At 35.4% G+C, this 6170-nt stretch overlaps 1 long non-coding RNA gene across 1 annotated transcript; it reads left to right on the top strand.

The window, feature by feature from the left end:
* The first annotated feature begins 1319 nt into the window (after positions 1-1319).
* LOC128579399 (uncharacterized) lies at positions 1320-5239 on the top strand. The gene is made up of 3 exons (XR_008378138.1): positions 1320-1429; positions 4681-4785; positions 5112-5239. It is a non-coding gene; the product is annotated as an uncharacterized LOC128579399 (long non-coding RNA).
* Positions 5240-6170: the final 931 nt, after the last annotated feature.

The raw sequence follows: 6170 nt of genomic DNA, 5'->3' as shown, positions 1-6170 counted from the left end.
AGGTGGGCCGTGAAGACTAGCCTGACACCCAATGACCTTCTCAATCAGCTGGGTCTCATTCTCCTTTTAGACTCCAGACATGTCTGGAGGGACCATCTCTGAGGTGCCCTACCCTGTCTACTTGGTCCTCATGTCTAAATGCCAAAAGCCACCCACCGTAAATGCCCATATGACCACTTTACATCGTAATCTTCATTGTGTTTCACATATAATACATATTTTCAGAAATACTTCTGTGGGACTACAGGTGTGTGCCATCACACCTACTTCTATGTTTGTAGCACTTTTGAAGATACTCAGGGCATTACTCCTTGGCCAGGATGCTAGGACTTTTATGACTAGTTAGAGAAAAAACAAAAAAAATATGATCTGCTATCTCTGCCAGGCCCTGCCTATTCTCTATGGCAGTTGTTCCCACACTTTGAAAGTCCCTTTGCCTGTGTAAATGTACCCAACAGTCATTTTCAGATTTAATTTAAATTTTGTTTCCATGAGTTGTGATAAAATCAAGATCAAATCATTAGATATGTTTTTTCTCCTCTAGAATTTCTTCATTTGGTTTGGATTAGGGTCCATAGACATTTGTCTTATCATCATGTACACAAATAAAAGACTAAGCGAAATGGACAGGATGGAGGTTTTACAAGTGTGATTATAGTTTGAGTACCTTTCTCAGAAAATTAACTTTTGCATTGAAACAGTGATAGCAAAAATGGTGTGACTGGAACACAAAATGAGATATCTTTGCTCTAGATTTAATGTTATTGCTATTAGGCACACTACATTTAAAATCTGTTGCCATAACTGCTAGCATTGTGGTATATTTTGGTTTTAATGTGTAAATTTGCAATAAAATTGGGCTTCAATACTTTGGTGATAACATTTTCCTATTACCACATGTAGAAGGAAGAAAAGTAAGTACACGAAAAAGTAAGTATCCTATACAAAACTGGACTTTGGGGGTTAGTTGTCATTTGTAACTAGTTGAAACCAATGAACAGTAATACCTATGGTCTTGGTCACTTTAAGGTGTAACTGTCCTGATTTAGAATTCTATTGTGATGCTGGTTTGTGTTCTGTGACTCAGATGGAATTCTGAGAGTCAGACTACCAGTCTTCATTTTCCCCTATACTTTTGAACCTTCCTCTTGTGTGATTTCTCCCTGTTATCTCTCTGCTATTCCCCTTCTCACCCTTTCTTATTCCACTCCTTGCCAAAACTATAATTGAGAGAGTTTATAAAGTACCATTTTATGATTTTGTTTAATCTACAGCATAAGCTGTAATGATGATCACGGAAGTAGGCTCTGCCTCTCCGGAAAAGACTGAGATAAAAGCAGAGACCTCTGCTAAGGGCAGGAAGAAGACCCAGATGATGAAGTGTACTGTGGTCCTCTTAACTGGTTTCAAATACCTCTGTGAGGTAGAGGTGAGACAGAGCTGAGTGGAGAGCTGTAGTGATGTGTGGTCATGGCATGGCACAGTGAATGTGTTTCACCAGGTTTCTGTAATCTACTTTTCATTCATTTGTATTAAAAGAATAGAAAAAAGTCATTTCCGTTACAAAAAAATTTACCTGTCCCTTAAAACAAGCAGGGTCAATGTCCTCCAGTCCTGTGTACTCGGTGTTTGTTCTGAATGGTAATGAAATATTCTGATTATTACCTCTGGCTGTAAGATGTTTCTCCTGAGGAGACCTTATGGTAGTAGGTTGGTATTTCTGAATAATGAAGGGTAACTCCAAATGTTTTACCTTGAGATAGATAATAGCTAAAATCTAGCTTATTTATGTAGTTTCATTTAATGAGAAAACACCCATGATTTACAAAGGATAATTCCTTTGACAGAAGCCTGACAAAAACCAATGACAGAAGCCAGTGTCATTTTTGAAGCCTTCAGTACCTTATCATTTTATGTCAATCAGAAGAATTTGGTGCTTTTTACAACTAATTACTTAATTTACATGACATATACTAATAGCTAATGTTTACAGAAGAACTGTGTGAAATGCTTTGATTATGTCACTTAATATATATGAGACTCTGTGTAAGGTGGGCATCATTAGTATTGCCAGTGTTACCGTGAGGAATATGGGGTAGAGGTATGAAACAACGTGGCCCACAGCTAGTTTGTTGTTGAATCAATATTGTAGCCATGGTAATTTGATTCTAGAGCTCAGGGACCTGAGCACAGAATGATACTGTTTCTTCTGCCCCACATGGGACTGATCTTCCTGGTTAAAAGCTGCTCTAGTTGATTTCCTATTAACATTTTTCCTAACTTCCGACATTCTTGTTAAAAATGACGAAAGAGTTCAGCTTGGTAATAACATCTTAAGTGTATCAAGTAGAACAGTAGTTTATTATGTATTCAGATGATTTGTGGTTCTTGTGCTCACCTTGATATTTCAATTGTGTTGAAAGAGAGGGAGAAGCGAAAGGGGATTGAAAATCTATGTCTTAATTCTTGTTGCCATAACAAAATGCCTTAGCCTGGGTCATTCATAAACACCAGGAATTAATTGCTTTCAGTTCTGGAGATTGGAAAGTCCAAGACTAAGGTGCCAGGAAATTTGGTATTTGATGAGGAGCTACTTCCAAGATGGCTGCTGCTTCTTGCATTTTCACCAAGTTCTAGGAGCAAGTGCTGTGTCTTCCCTTGATGGAAGGGACAAGGCTGCTCCTATACAGGGAAAAGAATAGAAAAGAATGATTTTCTGAACTTGGGTCAAGGGACCCCATATCCCTTGTTTTTCCTACCTACCCTAAAAGTGAGGGAATCTAGATTTTTGAGCATTTAACTTGATCCTAAGTGACCTTGAATCATTGATTCAATCTCTCTGGGCCTATTTCTTTATCTATAGATTATAGGACTATTCAGATGATCCAAAATGCCTATTAATTTATAAATTTCTTTTGATCAGTGAACCACAGGAGTGACCATTGTCCTTTATTTTTTAAATCTAGTTTTGTTCTATCTTTTCTTAAAAGTCATGAATTATTTAAAAAACTATAAAAACACAGAAACAGTAGAAGGGACAGTTGATATCCACCATAAACATTTAATCAGACATTACTATCTTGTTGTGTGTTTTCGATCTTTAACCAAATAAAACATTACGGACATTGCTTCATCTCATTGTCATCTTTTCCTTCTTGCTTTGTATATCATTTTATGATATGTAAATCTTAATTTGTTTTAACAGCTGTGGAGTATTCCTTTATATGACTGAACCATTTATTCCCCTTCTTTATGTACAATAATGGCCCTTCAGTGAACATTGTAGGATGAGTTTCCTCATCTACTGTGCAAGAGTTTCTTTAGGGTAGACAGACAGTGGTGAAATTATTGATGAAGTTTCACTTCACTTTTCACAGATACTGCCAAAGTGAATGTGCCAATAACTTACATTGTAACCAGCAGTCATTTAAGTTTGATTTTACCACATTATCATTAACATATCTTATTATCAAACTGATTACTTTTGATCAATAATATATATGGGAAATCACATTAGTATTTTAATTTGTCTTTGCTTGATCACTGCCAATTTTCACTAGGTTATGCTGCAGTAGCAACCAGCGTTATCTAGGGAATTGCTATTAAGTATTTCTAAACGGGGCACACAACAGGGTACTGAGTGTTCATGTTTTCTGATTAAATGTTGTATATCACGAGAATTACAAAAATGTCAGTTACATGCTAACTGATCTAGTTGGCCACTGTTATAACCTAAAAACTGACTTTTCACACACACACACAAAAAAATTATTTATATGGTGGTGTGGTTATTTCTTGTTCTCAAAGATAATGGGCGAGTATGATGTAGTGAGACAGATTCTACCAGCCACTCGGTTTTGCTACTTTTTGGTGAAACCTGAATCAGTTCATTAGTAGGAATAATAAAGTATTTTGTAGATGTTCTAAATCACAGATAAAGGATGAAGAGTGGATTAGCTCTTCATGTAATCATCATTACTAGCACATTCCCTACTAATTAACATTGTTAATGTTTGCTTTAAAATAACTAAAAGAACATAAAAGCAAATCTCAGAAACAGTTTGCTGTTAATATCTACATATTTTGTAAAAAGGTATACTTTGTTCTGTTAAAACCTTTGTTGACTTTTCTACAGTGAATCTTTCCTTGATTTAATAAAAGTGTTAGTTTTGGAAGTAGAAAAAAATAAAGAAAATTCTGTCTACAAATGTGGTAAAAAGTGAAACATCAAACTAAAATGTTGGTGGAATACATGATGTTAGGATATATTGAATAATGGGGATGATTGATTTTCCTGGGGACTATCCAGTCATATGTCATGAGCCACCTGAAGGAATAGAGGGAAGCAGTCTCAGCAGATTTTGTACCATTGTTAACATTAGTAAAGGAACTGCTCGCATAGTGCCTTGTTAGTCCTTTTTGTTATGGGGACTAGTATCAATAAAGCAGAGGGCATTTTATTATGATTTCACTTTAGATTTTCTGCTTTTTTATAAGTGGGAGGTATAAGGGCTAAAGTGAAAAGCATTATGAATCATTTTCATATTGTCATAAAATTGGGAAATAAATATGTTAGGTTAATTTACACTGTATCGTAGATCTGCCAGTATGTTCTGTAGTTACAGTACTCATGAAATCTTTAGTGCTTGAAAAGTAAAAAATGCTGCTTTTTTTCTTCAGAAAAATTCAGTGGGACAAGCATTATTGGACAACGTATGTGACCATCTGGATGTGCTAGAAAGGGACTATTTTGGGCTCATGTTTTACGAAAATGTTGAGGAGAAGGTAACTGACTTTGACTCTATCTTTACTTTTAAGAACTTTTTAAAACAAGTTTTTATCAGTATAACATTTATCTTTAAAATAACTTATGTGTTATCAAGACTTCACCTTAGAAATCTGGTAAATATTGAAAAACTATCTTGTGTAGAGAAAATGATCTATACGTTTTGGGAGTTTTTTTGTATGTGTGTGTTTTACACTTGTAAGCAGACAGAATGTAATTGTCATCGATTGAAAATTGGTGTTCTGACATAAAAACAACACAGAGTTTTAAAAACGGCATTAAACGTTTGGTTTTCAATGTCTCAGTCTGCCTTTTTGTTGCTAAGGATGGATAAATCAGCTCACACTGTGTAGGCACCTGCATGGTGGGTATTAAGGGTGCCTGACACATGGGATGGAGACACATTGGAGGGATTCTATGTGAGGATACCCAAGGCTCATGGTGACAGTAAAAGGGATTACTGTTTGAGACCTAACACTCAAATCACAGAAAGAAGAATAGAAGGGTGAGTACAGAAACCTGAGTGTGCATTTTATTTGCCTACATGACATCATTGTTTGTATTTCCATGTCCCACTAATAAAATACAGGGTAGGAAGGATGGCATTATAGAACAGGACATTTTCTGAACTTGCTTACTTTTCTAATCTTGATGTTTAGTTTGTGTTAATTTCATGTTTAGACTAGAGGCAATTAAATTGCCTGCCGGCCTGCTGAAGAGTGTGTGAGTACCCTTACTAGGTCTGTGTGTACAATGTTCTTCTCAGAAGAAACAACATTTATGACTAAACTGGACATTTTTGAGGCTATAAATTATAAGTTGATCTTAATAGTGTTTCCAAGCATGTGCTTCTTTGTTGGCCTTCAAAGGCATAAAAGAGAATGTGGTGAGAATGGTTGTTGTTATCTAACTTTTTGAACTTACCAGTTGGTAGTTTCCTATGAGCATTTAATCTTTGCAAAATAGGGACAAAATTCAGTATGTTGTCGAATGTATAGACTGATGTGTTCTTTTAGTAGAAATAGACTATGCTATATTAAGAAATCCAGAATTTCTGGAACACTAGTTTTGCATAAGAGTGATATTTACATAATGAGATTTATTATATTTTATTTTGACAACTCCTAATATATGTGTCTAATTTATATTCTACTCATAATCTCAGCCTACTGTATAGGGGATTTGGTAATTTTTCTGCCCGTGGTCTACAAATGTAGTACAAATGTTATGTGTGTGTTATTCTTTCCTGCTATGACTCTGTGAACTCTTTGAGGATACAAATTTTGCTTTATTTATTTTTGTTGCCTCACCATATCTAGACATTAACTAATGCTTGTTACCTATAAACCATCTCAGACCCTGTCCATTGTCATCACAAGAAATT

Source organism: Nycticebus coucang, unplaced genomic scaffold, assembly GCF_027406575.1.
Source record: "Nycticebus coucang isolate mNycCou1 unplaced genomic scaffold, mNycCou1.pri scaffold_50, whole genome shotgun sequence".
In the NCBI taxonomy this organism is placed as follows: Eukaryota; Metazoa; Chordata; class Mammalia; order Primates; family Lorisidae; genus Nycticebus; species Nycticebus coucang.
Note: the sequence above shows the minus strand (reverse complement) of the source record. Positions and strands in the feature narration are given on the sequence as shown.